The sequence below is a fragment of the Thermobia domestica genome, chromosome 17, assembly GCF_964235325.1.
Source record: "Thermobia domestica chromosome 17, izTheDome1.hap1.1, whole genome shotgun sequence".
NCBI lineage: Eukaryota > Metazoa > Arthropoda > Insecta > Zygentoma > Lepismatidae > Thermobia > Thermobia domestica.
The window spans coordinates 45,328,123-45,346,729 of NC_137470.1; the positions used below are offsets into that span (position 1 = coordinate 45,328,123).

At 35.1% G+C, this 18,607-nt stretch overlaps 1 protein-coding gene and 1 pseudogene across 5 annotated transcripts in view; one reads left to right on the plus strand and one right to left on the minus strand.

Annotated features, from left to right (window-relative positions):
* Positions 1-7,834: 7,834 nt before the first annotated feature.
* Positions 7,835-12,252, minus strand: LOC145674004 (cytochrome c oxidase subunit 2 pseudogene; annotated as a pseudogene).
* Positions 12,253-17,555: 5,303 nt separating this feature from the next.
* The window catches only part of LOC145674539 (uncharacterized), a 192,164-nt gene continuing 191,112 nt past the window's right edge, over positions 17,556-18,607 (plus strand). For all 5 annotated transcript variants that reach the window (XR_014128974.1, XR_014128975.1, XM_081744697.1 and 2 more), the window contains exon 1: positions 17,556-18,099. The gene's annotated coding sequence lies outside the window, so the exon portion shown is untranslated. The remainder of the gene's footprint in view (positions 18,100-18,607) is intronic.

Here is an 18,607-nt window from a genome sequence, read left to right on the forward strand (position 1 = left end):
CGATTGCAGCGCTGTAGTGTGTTAAAATGTCAAATGTCCATGCTCTTTGTTTTATGTGGGAAATTGAATTGTAGTAAAGAAAAATGGGTTGGAGTAGGGACACTATTATGTTGATTAAAAAATATGAGGAACATCCTTGTTTGTGCAAAGTTAAAAGCGTGCAGTTTGACTATACGGATCCACACAGAAATTCCTTTAAAAAAAAGAACTTTTTCCTTTCATTTATTGTACCTTCAGCAATCATTTCGGAAGTGTGCTCTTGCATTCTCCGGTGCAGTTTCACTTTAACAGGTGGCAACATTTAGTTTTACTATACGGATCCATAGTATAAGTAGTAGTAGTAGTAGCAGGAGGAGGAGGAGTAAGTAGTAGTAGTAGGAGGAGTAGCAGTAGAAGTAGTAGTAGTATTAAGAGTAATAGTAGTAGAAGTAAGTAGTAGTAGTAGGAATAGGAGGAGTAAGTAGTAGTAAGAGTAGAAGTAGGAGTACTTAGTAATAGTAACAGCAGCAGTAGGTGTAGTAATAGTAAGAGTAGTAATAATAGTAGTAGGAGTAGGAACGGGTAGTAGTAGTAGTTGGAGTAGGAGTAAGAGTAGTAGTGGTAGTAGTAGTAGTACCAGTAGTGGGAACGGGTTAGAAGCCCCAAAGGGGTTGGTTGAGTTCTGTTCTCGATACAAAATGGAGAAATTACAGACTTGCCAAAATTTTATGGCAGCTTATTGAAGATTACGTGCATTTCAGGTTCGACTTTATTTTCTATATTTCCACGTAAATACGCATTTCAGATGCAGTGGCGTATTTACGATTTTGTTTCGGGAGGGGCTTTGCTAACTTTCGGGGGGGCTTTGCCTGAAAATGTGAAAATTCTGCAAGATATTTCATATACTTTACTATAGTAAGTAAGATTTCGGGGGGGGGGCTTAAGCCCGGAAGCCCCCCCCCTAAATACGCTACTGTTCAGATGTAAGTGCACACTATATTTCCATTACTTACACACTACTCTATTAACATATTAGAAATTTCTTCTCTAAATTTTAAAATCTATGGATCTGTATAGTATAACTGCACCGTTAAAAGTCCTTTGTATCATAATAAGCATATGCGAAAAAGGGCTTTAGAAGAAATAATGACTAAAATATCTGTTTTTAGTTTTGGAGCCATAATTGCGCTCTTCTCCAGTGATTTGTTTGCTACGTCACGACAAAATGCTTATTAAAATGCTACCGTGTAAAAGCACAATATACTTTTGATGCCATAGAATATTATACGAGATTTTTGGCAGCACATCTGCTACGAGAAATGCCACGATAAATGCTTTCGTCTAAAACTAGCCTAATCATGTGTGTTAAACTTTTGATATTATCCTAGATGAGTCTCGGAGATTTACAGTTCTACTTGATATTGAGTATGCTATCCATTATGAAAGTGGAATAATGAATGTTTAAAGCATCTTCTATATATTCGAATAGCTCTGAAAAAATATGTAAAAACAAACGTTATTTCTATATTACTGTTGGATTTCTGGAAACGGAACTTTATAATGTTAGGTTTATTTCTTACAACGTTTGAATTAAACAGTTTTATCTGTTCTCCCTTTTCTCTTTCTTCTTTTCTCCTCTGTGTAGTTTGAAATAAGACTTGCGCTCATGTTGTTAGCTAATTTTAGTATAGGAGAGAAGAAATGAGGAATGGGATATTTGATTAAAATGAATCTTAGAACTATTAAAATTATAAGTAGTATTCAGGTTATTTTAATTTCAAGAGATAGTTTTTAAAATATTAGTTTTGGGGACTAATTATAAGTTCATGCTTTCCCTTGATGCTTTTAAAATTTGATTCATTAATGGTTTAGAAGACAAAGGTTTTGATTAAACTATAAAAGCTTATTAAGATATTATTTATTTTGTTTTCTTATGTCTTAATTATTTTAGGGATAGCTTGTTTTGTTATTCAGCGTAAGCATTTATTGATGGTTCTATTAAGACTTGAATTTATTGTGTTGATGAGTATTTTTATTACTGTCTTATTCTTTGGGTAGTTTATATGTTGAAAATTATTTTTATCTATAATTTTTAACTTTTAGAGTTTGTGAAGGTAGCTTAGGACTATCTATTTTAGTATATATCGTTCGGACTCATGCGGGAGATTATTTGAATTCTTTAGTTGTATTACGATGTCAAAATATTTAACGTTTATGATGTTTTTAATCCCTTTGGGCTTTAATTTTAAATTATGGTGATTTGTTCAGTCTTGTATTATTAAAGTCTATTTTTTATTTATAATAGGAAATAGTATAGGATAAATTCCTTGAGAAGTGGGCTATTATTTATGAAGAGATAATTTGAGATACTTCTTAATTTTGTTGAGTATTTGAATTGTTATACTTATAATTAATGCTAGAGAAGGGGTATTAAATAGTTCATTTTATAGTACGAATTTTATTAGTTTAGTTTTGGTATTACTTGCAGTACTTTATTTGAGATTTTCTTCTTCTAGATTATTTATCTTTTTGAAGGTTCATTAGTTCCTACCTTATTTTCAATTTTGTGTTGAGGCTACCAGCCTGAGCGTGTACAGGCAGGCATGTATTTATTATTTCACACTTTATTTGCTTCACTACCCCTTTTGATTGGTATTTTTTATTTAGAATATGTTACGGGTAGTTTGTTAACGGTTAATATAGGAAGTGTTGTAGGTTTAAGAATTACATACTATATATGGTATTTGGCTTGGTTGTTGCTTTTTTGATTAAAATGCCTATATTTCTGGTCCATCTTTGGCTATTGAAGGGTCATGTTGAAGCGCACGTAAGTGGGTCAATAATTTTGGCAGGAGTTTTATTGAAATTAGGGGGCTATGGATTATTGCGTATTATATATTTTATTGAAAATGTAGCGGTGAATTTAAATTTAATTTGGTTTGGCATTAGTGTTGTGGGTATTTGATCAGTTAGATAAGTTTGTTTACGACAGATCGATGTAAATTCTTTGATTGCTTATTCTTCTGTTGCTCATATAGGCTTAGTACTAATGGGATCAATAACGATGGGCCTATGGGGGTTTAGAGGTGCTCTTACACTAATAATTCCACATTGTCTATGTTCTTCAGGATTATTTTGTCTTGCAAATATTTCTTGTGAGCGTTTGGGAACTCGGAGATTATTAATTAGTCGGGGGATATTACCTTTTACGCCAAGCATAGGTCTATGATGATTCTTGTTAAAAATTGCTAACAAAGCTGCACCACCTACGTTAAATTTATTAGGGGCAACTAGTTTGTTGAATAGAATTGTTGGTTGTTTATGGTTGAGTATGTTGGGTTTGGTTTTACTTTCTTTTTTAGTGCTGCTTATAGATTAAATTTATATTCATATACTCAACATGGAATACCTTATTCTAATTTATATTCTTGTTGAGGTGGAAGTATCCGGAAATATTTATTGTTAATATTACATTGATTGCCTTTAAATTTATTAATCTTTTTCGCAGGTCCGAGATTTTTATGATTGTAATTGCTTGAGTAGTTTAATAGAAAATTTTAGTTTGAGGAACTAAGGAAGGTTTCGTGCCCTCAGGCCATGGTTTGACCTTTTTCAATTTGTGTGACTAGATTTGTTTTTTTGAATGGCATAAGTATTTTCTTATTCATATTAGGTTTGAATTTTCTAATTAATAGATATAGATTATTTATTGAGTGAGAGGTTATTTCTTTTAATAGAAGTAAAATTATTCTAACTCGTTTATTTGATTGAATATCATTTATATTTATAAGATTTGTACTTTATATTTCTAGAATAGTGATTTATTATAGTAAAAAATATATAGGATCTGAGCGGTATCTCAATCGGTTTATTATACTAGTACTAATATTTGTTCTTTCAATAGTGTTGTTAATTATTTCCCCTAATTTAATTAGAATTCTTCTTGGCTGGGATGGGTTAGGATTAGTATCATATTGTCTAGTTATTTATTATGAGAATGTGCGATCTTATATTGCTAGCATATTGACAGTTCTTTTTAATCGGATCGGTGATGTAACAATTTTGCTAGCGATTGCTTGAATATTGAATTATGGTAGTTGAAATTATGTTTTTTTTATTTGCATAGAGTTTTGAATAATAATGAAATAGTAATTATTTCTAGCCTAGTTATTTTAGCAGCAATAACGAAAAGTGCACAAATTCCTTTTTCCGTATGATTACTGGCGGCAATAGCTGCACCAACACTAGTATCTTAATTGGTCCATTCTTCTACGCTTGTAACCGCAGGCGTTTATTTATTAATTCGTTTTAGAGATGTTTTATTAAATGTTTATGCGGGTGATGTATTATTCTTATTGTCAGGTTTAACAATATTTATAGCTTGCATTTGTGCTAATTATGAATATGACTTAATGAAGATTATTGCTCTGTATACCTTAAGTCAGTTCGGTCTTATAATAATGATTTTATCTATAGGGATCCCTGTATTAGCCTTTTTCCATCTACTTACACATGTATTATTTAAGGCAGTACCTTTTTATGCGCGGGAGCGATTATCCACAGTGTAGAGGATACACAAGATATTCGTAGAATGGGGGCACTTGTGGGTCAAATGCCTCTTACTTTGTCCTGCTTGAATGTGGCTAATTTAGCACTATGTGGAATACCATTCTTAGCAGGATTTTACTCTAAGGATTTAATTTTGGAGGTTTCTTCTTTGTCTTTAATTAATGTAGTTAGATTTTTTCTTATTATTTTTTTTCTACAGGTTTAACTGTATGTTATTCTGTGCGTTTAAGATTTTATTTGACAGGTAAGGGGTTTGGAGGAGGTATTATTCATTCTACCAGAAATAATGAAGGGTGAATTATATGTAGGGGTATACTAGGATTGGTAGTGATAGCAATTTTAGGGGGGAGCAAGATTAAGCTGATTAATTTTTCCTAGTGTTAATTGTGTTGTGTTGCCCTCTTACTTAAAAATAGGTGCTTTGCTTGCGAGTGTAGTAGGTCTGTGGGTTGGTATTTTGTTAGCTAGTTATTCTATTGGCCAAAGTTTAATTTTTGTTCTACAATAATAGGAAGTGTATGATTTTTGCCCTATCTTTCAACAAATTATATTATTAAATTACCTTTACATGTAGGGGGAGTATATTATAATAATATTGATCAAGATTGAAGTGAATATATTGGGGCCCAAGGTATATATATGACAGTTTTAAGGGTGGTTCAATATTAATTCAGCAATCACAAGACAATTTATTTAAAATGTATCTATTAATTTTTTTAATCTTTACTATTTCTCCTTGTTTCTTTATGCTTGTATATGCAGGTAGCTTATATTGAAAGCATAGTATTGAAGATACGAAGAAGTATATTCTCTGAATAGCACTCTCTGAGAAGAGTACTCTCTTTTTTACCTCGAAAAAGTAATGTAATGTTGTTATTATACTAAGGGGGTTACAGCTATTTGATGTTAAGGGATTTTAACCTTCTAATGCACTAAAGATAGAAGTTAGCAGCTTCTTGAATATTCACATCTCCTTAGTTGGGGAAAATGAAGTCCGAGTGATATCATTAACAGTGAAATACCTCTTTTTGGCTTCAACAAAGCAATTAGGGGTAAAGTGACCAGAAGCTCAGGTCGAAACTGAGTGCAAGTTTTGCTTCCTATCAAAGATAAGTTGGTAACAACACCTTTTGGATACAACCCAAATATTATATTTAACTATTATTCCTATTATTTAGTCGGCCCATGTTAAAGATCCTTTGTTTCATTCATGGTAAAGCCCTACGAGGAGAATTGCTAGGAATGAGTCTAACGAGGGATCATGATAATGTGTTCGTGTTGCTAATAGTAATTGTTATCGGTCAGAGAAGGGTAATTTATGCATAAAAAAATAGGAAGATTACTGCAATAAGAAAGAATCGTAAGGAGAAGGGGATTCGCGCAGATGATTTAGGGTCAAACCCACATTCAAAGAGAGAACTGTTTTCTCGGTCATTAATGGTTTTCTTTGAAAGATGAGTTGAAATGGTCATAACAATTAGACAAATAGCGATGGTTAGTGGAGCGGTTGTTAGAATTGTGTTGATTACCTATTTAATTTAGATTATAATTTTGATTGGACGTCAAATATACTTTATATAATAAATAAGCTACCCTCCTCATCAATAAATAGATATATAAAGGAATAATCATACTACGTCCACGAAGTGCCAGTATCAGGCAGCAGCTTCAAATCCAAAGTGGTGTGTGGGAGAGAAATGTGAAAGGAGATGGCGTAAGAGACAGGTGGCTGGGAATGTGGAGCCAATAATAACGTGTAGGCCATGAAAGCCTGTTGCTATAAAGAATGTTGATCCGTATACAGCATCTGCAATGGTGAATGAGGCTTCGAAGTATTCGCATGCTTGTAGGGCCGTAAAATATAAACCTAAAAGGATTGTGAGTAGTAGGCCTTGTGTTGCTTGAGTATGGTTAGCTTCTATTAATCTGTGATGGGCTCATGTCACACTGACTCCTGAGGCCAGGAGATTTGCAGTATTAAGGACTGGGATGTGTATGGGGTTAAATGGAACAATTCCTGAGGGAGGCCACAATGAGCCAATTTCTACTGTTGGTGCTGGTCTACTGTGGAAGAAAGCACAAAAGAATGAAATAAAAAAGTATACTTCAGAGACAATAAATGAGATTATCCCTCATCGAAGACCTAATGTTACTTGCATAGTGTGCAGCCCTTGGTATGTTCCTTCTCGGGTCACGTCTCGTCATCATTGAATTAGTTAGTGTTGTGATTAATATACCAAGGAAGAATAACGAGGGATCATATTGATGGAATCATTTAGTGAGACCTGTAGTTGTAATTAAGGCACCCAAAGCTCCAGTAAGTAGTCAAGGGCTTTGGTCAACTAGACGATAAGAATGATTTTGTGGTGCTGACATAAGTAACTTCTCTTGAATATAGTGTCACTAAAACTGCGAATACATAGGATTGGATTACTGCGACGGCGGACTCTAGTATTAGTAAGGTAATTTGGCTAACTATTAATAGTGAAAGCATGGATAGTATAAGGAAGGCCCAGTATTACCTAATAGTGTTAGAAGAAGATGCCCTGCAATTATATTTGCTATTAATCGTACGGCCAAATTTCCCTGTCGGATGATGTTACCGATTATAATACATACTATGAATGGTATAAGAGAGGCCGGAGTTCCAGAGGGAACAAGGTGAGCAAATATGTGTTGAGACTGGTTAATTCAGCCATAAATTATAAAGCTTAACCATAAGGAGAGTGCCAAGGTCAGTGTAAAGGTTACATGACTAGAACTAGTAAATATGTAGGGAAATAGGCCTATGAGTTGTTACATAAGAGAGAAGAGAATAGAGAGATGAATAAGAAGGTTCTTCCTTGATGACTAGTAGGTCCAAGAATGGTTTTAAATTCCTTATGAATGGTTAGGGTAATTTTATTTCGTAAAATGTTTGGTCGCCCGGGAAGGAACCAGAATGGCATGGGAATAATTAATAAACCAATTACTGTTCTAGGGATCAAAGGTTGAAAAAAGGTTTGTTATCATTTTCAGTTTATAATTGTTTTTTAAACGTTAGTGCAGTCTAGTGAGGGGTAGGGAGTATTTGAATTAAAATATATAATGAACGCAAGTAAGAGATAACATAGGGAGAATAGAATGAATAATATGAGTCATGTTAGGGGTGATATTTGAGGAATAGAAAAATACTATTGAATAGTGACTTAAGCTTGACATGCTTATATTCTAAATTAACTAATTTTTAACATTGGAAGTAATTGTTAATTTACTATCTTTTGGTTTAAGAGACCATTGCTTACTTTCAGCCATCCAATGAAAGTTCTTGTATCATTTTTGTTATTCAGTTAATAAATACTGAACGAGGACAGGCTTCAACAACAATTGGCATAAAGCTGTTATTTGCTCCACAGATTTCTGAACATTGACCAAAGAATAGGCCTGTGCGTCTAATATTAGCTGCTACTTGGTTTAGGCGTCCTGGTGTAGCATCTGCTTTAATTCCAAATTCTGGCATAGCCCATGAGTGGAGGACGTCCGCGGCAGTAATTAGGATACGAATATCAATGTTAATGGGCAATACGATACGGTTAGCTACATCTAATAGACGAAATGAATTAGGATTTATTTCATTAGCAGAAATTACATAAGAATCAAACTCTGTTAAGGAGAAGTCAGAATATTCATAACTTCAGTACCATTGGTGCCCAATTGTTTTAAGAGTAATTGCTGGTTGATGGATTTCATCAAACAGGTACAGGAGTCGCAGAGATGGTAAAGCGATAAAGATTAATGTGATGACAGGCAGGATTGTTCAAATAGTTTCTAAGGTTTGTCCTTCTAGTAAGTTGCGGTTAATGTATGTGTTTGGTAGGAGAGAAGTTAGTAGATAGCCTACAAGCACTGTAATTATAGTTACAATACGCATTGTGTGGTCGTGAAAAATTACTATTTGTTCTATTCCTGGTGATGCAGCATCTTGAAGACCTAGTTGATTTCAAATGGTCATTTCTAAGAAAGATGGGTATTATCTTACGTTTGGGACTTAGGCCCAATGCAATTATCTGCCATCTTAGAAGTTTGTTAGCATGACTATGTTCTGCAGATGGTAACGTTTGGAATCATTCTAGGGATGTTTGCTGATCTGGAAAAAAATACTGGTCGAGTACTAGCAAAGGCTTCTCATATAATAATTACAAGTGCTAAGACAGCGACGAAGGAAAGGAATGAGCCTACACTTGAAACTATATTTCATGTAGTATAAGCATCGGGGTAATCCGAATATCGGCGTGGTATTCCTCTTAGGCCTAAGAAATACTGAGGAAAGAATGTGATATTTACTCCTAAAAGCATTACTAGGAATTGAATTTTCAATCATGTTGGGTTTATTGCTGTTCCTCTAAATAGAGGGAATCAGTGAACAATTCCTGCTATGATAGCAAACACAGCTCCTATAGATAGTACATAGTGAAAATGTGCTACTGCGTAGTAAGTATAATGTGGAACAATATCTAGAGATGAATTTGCTAGTACAATTCCAGTAAGACCTCCCACCGTGAATAAAAAGATGAATCCTAAAGTTCATAAATTGAGGGGGAGTAAGTTATTTGAGCACCATGAAGTGTAGCAATTCATCTAAATACTTTAATTCCTGTTGGGACAGCAATAATTCTTGTAGCTGCGGTAAAGTAAGCGCGAGTATCAACGTCCATACCGACAGTGAATATATGATGGGCCCATACGATAAATCCTAGGAATCCAATTGCTAGTATTGCATAAATTATTCCTAAGACACCAGAAGTTTCCTTCTTGCCACTTCCTTGGGTTACAATATGTGAGATTATACCAAATCCTGGAAGAATTAAAATATATACTTCAGGGTGCCCAAAGAATCATAATAGGTGTTAGTATAAAATAGGATCTCCCCCTCCGGAGGGGTCAAAGAAGGAAGTATTGAGATTTCGGTCAGCTAAAAGTATTGTAATAGCTCCTGCTAATACGGGAAGGGATAGTAGATGTGGCACAGCAGTAATTTCTACGGATCATACGAGTAGAGGTATTCGTTCTAAGGTTACTCCAGGAGTTCGTATATTAATTACAGTTGTAATGAAATTTACTGCTCCGAGAATTGAAGGGACTCCTGCTAGGTGAAGGGAGAAAATAGAGAGGTCAACAGAAGCTCCGGCGCACAGTGGAGTATTACGGCCATAAACCTTGCCAAAAAGGCAAATTTCAAAATCCGTCACATAGGTGTGAAAAGCACTCCCGCGCCAAAGGGACATATCTGTGAGTCACACAATGACCACTTCCGCTGCCTGAGTCACTCCTGGTGGGTCACAAGCCTAGTTGATGGTTGGATATCAGTCTGCGCGGGTGTGTGTTTCACAAGTTCATTCTTTTCGTATTCGATCAGTTTATATTTTTCTGTGAAACTGTATATAAAAGGATCAACTTCGTACTTTTCTTGGATGTAACGGAATGTAAGAGCTTTTGATTTATGTACGTATATTTGCATTACTATTATTCCTTTTATTTTTTCTAGTCGTTTAAACATAGAATACTTGTTTTACTATAAATTTTTGCAGAACATTTATTACCACAGTGATTCTAACACTGTGTCAAGCTCTGTCAAGCTTTATCCCATTGATATTCTGAATCAGTGGTATACTATTTACTTGATTCAAAAATAAAATTTCCCGCAACCAGTTGCTTTTTCCTTATATATATACTTTTGTAACATGATGCAGATAGATTTTCAGTAAATCGAAGTGATATTTACTGCCCATAATAAGGTTGAAACACAAAAATCAAATTATTATACTGTATGTACGTGCGTAAAAGGGGTGAATATAAATAACAGAATTGTAAAACATTGATTTTGTAAATATATACACACGTATTTATATATAAAATATATACATATGAGCCAGAAATGCAGAGAAACGAAACCCTTTAACCACATAAAATATTTAGTAAGTATAAAACATTATTATCATTATATACTCAGTTTTTATTTTTTTATTATATTTTTGGGATTCTGAAGATGGAGAAAGTGTTTAAAAGGCGAGAACAATACGAGTAAATTAAGGAATGCGAAATCAGAGCTATTGAAGAAAATATACTATACATGGAAAACAGAGTAGCAGAAATGACAAAATGTCCCGAAGCTCAAAGAAGTGCCCTGAAACGGTCTCTCCGATATTTTAAACCCAATTTAAACAAAGATGGTCACAGTCATGCAACAAGGAGGAAAGATTTTTGTAGCAGAATGAAGATTGGTTGGCGGGTAATGTAAAGGTGCCAACATTTTCATCTAGAGTTCCAGGCCGCCCTGAAAAAGAATTTCAAGAGCCTAGCGAAAGGGATAAACGGAGGAAAACTGAATAGTTGAGACAGCAGACTACCCCTGAAGAATTAACATTTGCTGCTTCCATGAGCCTGAGGGCTGCAGGGAATCCTGATGCAGCAGATTTGTTTAAATAAATCACGGAAACCCCAACTAGGGCTTCTAAATTCAGAAAGGTATTAGGAAGTTCCGAACATACTGAAATAAAGAAACATACACCTACTGAGACATTAGGCATTTTGATAGATGCAGAATTTACCGAACATCAGTATGAAGTCATACGGGATGCAAATAAAAAGATATATCCCTGCTATTCATTGGTAAAGGAGGCTAAAAAGCAGTGCTATCCACCCGAGGATTCAATTACCGTTACCGAATCACTCTCTGAACTTAAACTGCAGGCATTGCTAGACCACACAACCTCCCGATTATGTAAGTATCTGGAGGAAGTATTGGAACATGTCTGTGTTGAAGAGAAACAAAACTTAGAATTGGTCTCAAAATGGGGGTGTGATGGGTCACAGCAGTCACAATTTAAGCAAAAGTTCCAGAATTTAAGTGAAAGTGATGCAAGCATTTTTCAGAGTTCGTTTGTTCCCCTTAAACTGATGACAAACGTAAAGGATAAGAGAAAAGTTATTTGGCAAAACCCAACCCCTTCTTCCACTAGGTTGTGCAGACCGATACGTATACGATTTGTACATGAAAGTACAGACATAACAGTAGAAGAGATCAAGTATGTTGAAGACCAAATAAAAGCGTTAAAGAACACTGAAGTTCAGTTAGGTGACAACCCAGCTATCTTCAAACACACGCTTTTACTTACAATGGTTGACGGAAAAGTATGTAACGCGGCATCAGGAACAACGTCAACTGCAAGGTGTTATATCAGTGGGTTGACGTCAAAAGATTTGAATAACCTTGAAAAACGTGGTGCTGTAAACCCTGAAAATTTGAAATTTGGTCTTTCAACCCTCCACACCAGGATTAGATTCCTCGAGTCAGTTCTCCATTTTTCATACAAACTGAACATCAAGAAGTGGCAAGCGAGAAGTCCGGAAGAGAAGAAGAATGTTAGTGAAAGAAAAAAGGAAATTCAGATGAAATGTAAGGAAGAATTAGGACTCCTGGTTGATGTACCTAAACAGGGATTTGGTAGCACCAATGACCGAAACACGGCCAGACTTTTTTTTTAAAATCCAGCTACAGCCTCACAAATCACAGGAATACACTTAGATTTGATCACCAGACTGAAAGTCATCCTGGAAACAATAACAAGTGGACACCACATTCATGAGAAAAGGTTTGAAGAATATAGTATGCAACAGCCAAATTATACGTAGAGCATTATGGATGGCACCCCATGACACCGACATTGTATAAGGTCTTAGTGCATGGAGCAACTGTAATAAGACATGCAATAGTACCGATAGGACAACTCTCCGAGGAAGCCGATATTAATAAATAATATCTCATTTTTGATGCGAAAAGATTCCATTATTTCCACTAGCACTCATTTTCTAATTAGATAACAGTGCATGTTGATTCAATAATGTATGTTTACATGTCCAACTTTACAAATCCTTGGCTTCTTAAGATTATATTATTTATCACCACTTCCAATTATAGTATTGAGTATTTATAATGTGTAAACTGTTTTTTTACTCAAATATAACCTTTTTATTCAAAACTAACACTGCAATATCAGGGCAAAGAGTTTTGGCCAGGTTTTCAGCGCAAATACTCCACTGTGCGGCGTGAGCAATAGCTCTGGAGAGTGAAGGATATACAGTTCATCCAGTTCCTGCACCACTTTCTAGAATTCTTCCAGTTAAGAGGAGAGTTAATGAGAGAGGTAGCAATCAAAATCTTATATTATTTAAGAGAGGGAATGCAATGTCGGGTGCTCCTAATATTAAGGGAACTAATCAGTTACCAAACCCACCAATTATGATTGGCATGACTATGAAGAAAATTATAATAAAGGCATGGGAGGTTACAATTACATTATAGATTTGGTCGTCTCCAATTAGTCTATCAGGGCGGCCAAGTTCTCCTCGAATAAAAAGGCTTACTGATGTTCCTATTTTTCCTGCTCAGGCCCCAAAGATTAGATATATTGTACAATCCGCGGCAAAAAACCTGCAACATGTGCATATAAGTTTATTGTGAAATGATGGTCTTTTGCTCCAAAATAAGTGTGCACGGGAGGAGGCGGAGGTTTACCCTGGGGTGATTCGTTTCACTTAGACGTTATGTTAATTCCCTGTGCTGTTAGGCGTAGCTTCACAATAAACTTACAACCTCATGTTGCAGGTTTTTTGCCGCGGATTGTACCAATGTCTTTATGATTTGTAGAAAATAATCATCGTTTCAATTAAATAGAATGACCGAGATGTTAGGCGATAGATTGTAAATCTATTTATGGTGTAATAAGCCTCCTGTTAGGTCTTATAGTCAACATTATAATGTCGGACTGCAATGCCGGAGTAGTGGTTAATATACTAAGACTTAAAAGGCTACCTTTCATTTACGGCTTTGAAGGCCATTAGTTTAATTAACTTAGTCTTATTTAGAAAGTGTTGATTGTAAGGGGCAAAATAATTATGCTTCTCAGTGAAATAATAATGAATGTTTATCTAATCAATGTTACTTGCTTTTTTTTCTCACTAAGGATGTTCATGTTTGGCCATAGTGGTTAATAATGAAGGCAGCATAAGCAATTCGCATGTAGTAGAAAAGAGTAATTAGTGCTGTTATTAATATAAAGGTGAAAATAATGAATTATACTTGTTCAGCAGTTTTTATGATAATAATTCATTTGGGTAAAAATTCTAAGAATGATGGTAAGCCACCTAAGGACAAAAGACTAGTGAAAATAGCTAACTTTGTTGTTACATTAATTTTGTTAGAAAAGGTTTGATTAATATAGAATATTTTGTTTATCATAAAAAGGGTGACTGCAATTGTTGAAAGTAGTGCGTAGAATAAAAAGTAAAGCGATCATGTTATGTCGCTTAATAATAAAGCTATTAGTATTCAGCCGGTGTGATTAATTGATAAGAATGCTATGATTTTACGTAGGGATGTTTGGTTTAGTCCTCCAACTGAACCTACAACTTAAGATAGAATTAAGGTTAGGTGAAGGCCATTGATGACAGGTGAAGGCTTGTCATACTCAGTGTGACAAGCAAGATCTTCTCTTCCCTAGAAAGAAAAAGATGAACGTCTGTCAATGGAAACAGTGATTTACAAACTAATTTCCAAGAGTTGATCTAGATTTGATATTTTCGTCTACTTTCAAGCATTTTCTAAGTCATGTGTGATCAGTGTTTTTATTTCTTTGAATATAAAGTATATAATGTAATAATACATTACATATAGCCCCGCGTGGCGTAGTCACTAACGCTCTCGCCTTCGGTGCGAGCGGTCCCGGGTTCGATTTCCGGTGGGGACACTCGGTCGAAAAAGTGAAAAACGCATTTTTAGGCCTGCCACTTTAAATGAGGTGTTCCTGGGTTCTCCTCATTCACACCAGGCAAATGCGCTCTCTACACAGCGCATCATTTGCATATGAGCATAAATCTCCTTCCCATTCCTCACAACATATGTACATGTCCCTTTACAGACACAAGTGAAAGAAGTCTTGATAAAAAAAAAATCGGCAACGGGTATTATAAAAAGGAGATTTTTCGATTATTTTTTCTCAATATCTCGCACCGTTTGCAAGATTTGAGCCTACTTCCGGTTGGAGTTTTTAATTCATGTATGACCAGTGTTTTCTTTCTTCTTGCATGCAGTATGTAATAAGCAAACACATTACATATACAATTAATTATAATTCAGTTATATATGGTGTTCATTGGCCAAACACTCAACAAATAAAGATTTATCTTAGACTCGAGAAATGGCTATCCTTCCTTTTCCATTATTATTTGGCCATGAAACAAACGCCTGAGACATATATTAATACAACCCCAATATACAACAATGTTGTGTTGGAATGTATAAAACATAGGATATGATGCTTTAGTTTTTTTGTTTTTTTAATTTGAACACTTCCAGTGTACCCGTAAAAGTGTAATAAAGAAATAATAGCCATGTTTTTTTTTTTTTTTAAATATTCAATTAGAACTGAACATTTACGCAACATTTCCAATCGATCAGAGTAAACGTCATCTTTCTAGAGCCTGTAGTTTCCGAGATCTCATTGTCGAAATGACTGACCACAAACATATAAACGTCCTCAACATATAGTTTAAAAGAACTTGGAAGATGGAAGCACAATTCACATGCATTGATTTTAGAGAAGGCTTATTAAAATACAAAGGCTTTGAACAATAATTTTATATCATAAATTTTATGAAAAAGATATAGTTAACTAATTTAGACTATTCAAAGTACAAATGCTTAAAATGTTTGTCTCTGTTAAAAGTGAAATCACACATAACCGTAAATGAAATATTTGAAAGCTAAAGTTATAGGTTGGAGCTCAGGCGCTTTTAATTGCTATTGTAGCATTTTCATAGATAGATTCTCAGATTTACTATTACGATAATAGAGTGGAATTCAATAGTTATAGGTGAGTATTTTTATACTAGATTAAACAGTTCTACCTGTAAATAGGTACTAAATCGAGAGTAGGGAAATTTCACATCAGATTTATGGGACACCATTCCCCCTTGGGGATACACTCATAAAAATTGGTATGTGAAGCAATGAAGAAGTCCACTGCATGGTAATACCCTGTATGTGTAAGTTACTTGTTGCTTATATGGGGAAGGACGGTGGGAGGACGGACTTCGGCCATTTTTTTGAGTCTGTGTTTTTATAACGTAAATTACATTTATTTTAAGGATGATTCCACGTAAGACTACTTCTACAAATAGGATGGGAATTGCACAAAGGTAACCTCGTTGGACTCTGTGTTCAACAAGCTTTCCAATGATGTATCGATCATATAACTCTATTATAATTATGAGGGTCCCAGAGCCGCCAATTCAAAGGATTGCAGCAGTCCTTCGAAAAGTATATACAGGGAGTTTTCATAGCAATTTCGTTATGAATTTTTATTTTGCATTGCATTGCAGGAACGACTGCGATTTTTTATATTATTGTCACAAGTCTGTTTCCTACACATTGACATAATTTTGTCAGCGTAGGGTGAATGCAAGGGTTGCCAGGGCCCTCCTAAGTCTATTTTTTCTAACTTTTAGAACATTTTGTTTCTTCTTCTTCTTCTAGGAATCGAGCGGAAACTGTCAGAAATGTTACCTCGTTAGATGTTCTATAAGCCCTCCAACAATGTATCAATCGTAACTCTGTGGTAATTAGGGGGTCACGAGTGACTGCAACGTGAAGGTCTACGATTTCGTTCAAATCCCTGGTGGCCGTTTAAAGATTAGCCTAAATGGGGGGGGCACGGTGGCTCAGTAGTAGAACACTTGCCTCTGGTGTGCAGGTCCTTGGTTCGATCCCCGGCCAAGTAAGTTTATGTGGTGGACAACATCGTGTACGTGCGCTTTCTCGGGAATTCCCATTTCCTCCCACATTCTCATACCACCAATGTCTCTATCATCATTCATTTGATTTAATGAGTTGTCTCCCTTAGCCTAATGGGCATAATTGTGAGACGTTAAACCGAAACAAAGATTTTCCTTTAGCTTAAAGGATTTAAAAGTAAAACATGAATCTAGAAATATGATTCCATTCATGTATTATGCACTTGTCGCTATTTATTTTTTACGTGACATTATTTCATGAGCAGTGGCGTACACCAGGGGGTCGGGATTTCAATCCCACCTTGTACAAGATGTTATGGGAAAATAAACATTTGCTATATTAAATTTTTTATACAAAAATTACTTCTTAAAAAGATTAAGTGCTTGAACCCCTTTGATGAAATTCTGAGTATGCCACTGCTTATACTTATGCTCTCTGACCTATTTAAGCGTTTTCAGCTTTTGAAAGGCAAATTTTCAGGATCTGAATTAGCATTCGTAAAACAAATTCTTCCACTGTATGAGGATCGTAACTAGTTTTGTTATAAACTATAGTGTAATAATCAATTATTGTGACTGTGAGTTCAGCTTAGCGTCCTTTTCAGCACCGAGGCTCTATGAGACGTGGACCTACTGATGAATGTGGGATCCGAACCACGTAAGCTCCCGTCGGGAATCGAACCCGAGTCTCCCACACTACAAGTGGTACGCTAACTGCTTAGCCACGAGGGATCTCTGAATCACCAATTATACTCTACACCATTGCAGTGAAACAAAATTGTTTAGATTCCGGTAGGAGCTCATGTAGATCTGATTTCATGTTAAGCGGTAAGTCCACGTTTCATATAGACTCGTTGCTACCAACCAATTGAAAATTGTTTTGAAAGAACCGCTAACGAACGGAAGTTGAAAAAGCGTATAATATTAAAGATAAAAGCAGAGTGGGGAATCCCCAACAGTGATAATTCAGCATATTAAAAACATTTAAGCAGGAATTTACTAAGATAATGTAATATCTCACTGTAATCAATCAACATTAAATTCTCAATTTCATAAGTAATAAAAACATAAATTACAATTCGCTATTATTCGATATATTTATTTTAGTTTCTTACACTTATAGCAGACGACCTCCACACCCAGCTGGCTCTTCCATTAAATAACTAATTGGCCTGCCATCTAGTGGTAAATCTAAGCAGCGAACGCCAAAGAAAAACGTGCTTTGTTTATAATCGTGTGCTAAAAAAAAATTCAATTAGGGAAGCGAATTCTTTGGTGTCATCTATTACAAGAAGTACATATACATTTATAAATTAAACCATTTGTGCTTTCTGTTAGAGTTTGACAGTGTTGAAGCAAGTACAGCTGCGTACAGAAGTAATTATTTTTTACAAACATTTGCAGTTTTTACCCTTTGCACTTTTCGAGGACAATTTTTGATTTCACGCTAATTCTAAGGAAATAGAATTAAGTTCGTTTTTTATTGCTTTTGGCAATGACTGCACAAATTCGTGCTTGTTGGTGAAAAATTATAATCATAATGAAAAAGACGGAAATTATAAATTATATAAGCGAAAAACATTACCGGTACTTGCACATCGAAAATTTGAAATGTAAAAAAATAAAAAAAAGAAAGAAAGAAAAAGAAAAAAAAAGAAAGAAAAAAACTTTCACGTAGCGAGTTTTCAGAAGTTTACACGTTAAGGAAACGAAAATAAATACGTAAGTATCTTTTTTTCCCTATTAAATGGTTGAATTTTCGGTATGCTGAGCTACTACCATTTGTAATTTGGCTAGCTTGAAAAAAAAAAATTACGAAGGATCAACTATTATTGAGCTTAAGTAATCATGATCGTTTACCGCGATACGCTCTTGAAACTTTTAAGCGAATTTATATTATAAAATTGAAAGCGACTATGTTTCTGACTTTTAGACCTACCGCTCACTGGCGACAAAACAGTTGTGCAACTATCTTGTCGCTGTCGCTTACAGTCAGCAACTTCACGGCAACAAAACACTTTTGTTGCCACACCGTCGCTCACTGACGACGGCAATAGAAAAGTTGCCGGGTATTTGATATCACAATTTGGCGGGATTAGATACAGTACGATGGACTTTGAAAAATGTGCTATTGTTAGGGCGCTAATGCTGAATTTAAGAAGGATTAAATACTGGGTACTCCTATATACAGTGAAAGATTGCTGAAGGAAAAATTTTACACGCTATATAG